Source organism: Orycteropus afer, unplaced genomic scaffold (genome assembly GCF_000298275.1).
Source record: "Orycteropus afer afer isolate SDZICR_OR568_19922 unplaced genomic scaffold, OryAfe1.0 scaffold00844, whole genome shotgun sequence".
NCBI lineage: Eukaryota > Metazoa > Chordata > Mammalia > Tubulidentata > Orycteropodidae > Orycteropus > Orycteropus afer.
Window position 1 is genome coordinate 764,994 of NW_006922431.1, and position 1,537 is coordinate 766,530.

The following is a 1,537-nucleotide window of genomic DNA, read 5'->3' on the forward strand; positions in this document are numbered from 1 at the left end:
TGTTCTGAGTGGCCAATTTGTTCAAGGGGAGTTTCCCTAGGGGTGTGGCCTGCTTCCAGGGTATCCAGGAACATCCTGGGAAGAGAGACATTCTTCTGTGGATCGGGATTCTGTTGTGCTGCCTACAACTGTCCGTGAGTGAGCAGTCCATCGTTCGGCCTGGAGATCTTGGATTCGTCATTCGTTGGAATCAACAGCCGGTGTACTGCCTACCAGCCTTGAGCTTCTCGGCCCCTGCAGTTGCGGAAGCCAGGAAAGCCTCCAGACTGACATTTGCTCCAGGGACTTTGGACTTGCCGGCTTCTATACATTTGTGAGCCATTTTCCTAAGATAAATTTCTCTATCTCTTTTTATGTATATATATATATATAAGCTTTGCTGGTTTTTGTTTCTCTGGAGAACCCAGTCTAACACCCTGTATTTGCCCACTGGGGAGAGATGGACTTTTGAAGTATTCTGAAACTCTGTGCATTCCCTGCTTGTGTATCAGTGATTAACTCTTATCTCTCTCCTCTCAGTAGTGTCGCTGAATTGGCTCTGCATTGCTCTGGGTACAGGCCCAGACTTTTTGGGTAACACCATGGCATTACTCTGGGATTTTGCTGACCAAACTGCAGTTCAATGTTTCCTTTCCTTTATCTCTTTGTCCTGATATCAACTAATGGTTCTTGTTGTGGAAAATATTATTCTTCTTTATTCATTTTAATGAAAACCTCAAGTTCTCATTAACCTCAGTATTTTCCATAACACTCTTTTCATGTCACTGATGTTCCCCAGATAGGTTTCCATTTTCTCTTGACATTTCTTGCATGTATATTACGGAATTTCAGATTTGAAAGAAATTTGCATTTGATGCTTGCGTCTCCTCTACCACTTTCCCAGTCTTTGTCTGATCAAATTCATAATAGAAAGTAGCCTACTTCTAAAGTTATTCACTCCACTACCGGTTTATCTGTTAGAAAAGTTATTCTCTATATTGAGCTAAAATACATCTTCCTATAACTTTTACTCGTTGCTTCTGATTTTGTGCTTTGATATTTAAATGGGGCAAATTCATTTCCTTCATTAAGTGATCACCCTTCATTTGTTCCAATAAAGACTTCTGTTCAACTTAAATATCCCTTTCCTCCCACTCATTTCCATATTTTAAGTCCCATTTAAGTTGCTCTCCTTCAAATTCATTGCTCATTTGCTTATTAAATTATGAAAACTAGAACTTCTGTAAGGATCTATGTCTGAATTATGGAATCAAACCACATCATCTTCTTCCTGTTTTAGATCATTGCTTCCATTTATTCATTCTAAAATCACATTATTGGTTAGGCAATCATACTACTGATTTAAATGTTTAATTTACTTTTCTCTGGCTAGTATGGGATTAAAAGGACAAATTCACAACACAAGTGGGACAGTAGCTTACAATCAAATCCTAGAATAACAATAGGTACTGATCCAAAAATCCCAACATTACCATAGCATATTTGGGGCTGGTGTACATGTAGAATTGTAAGTAGAAGAAAATAGATGGAGTAAGCC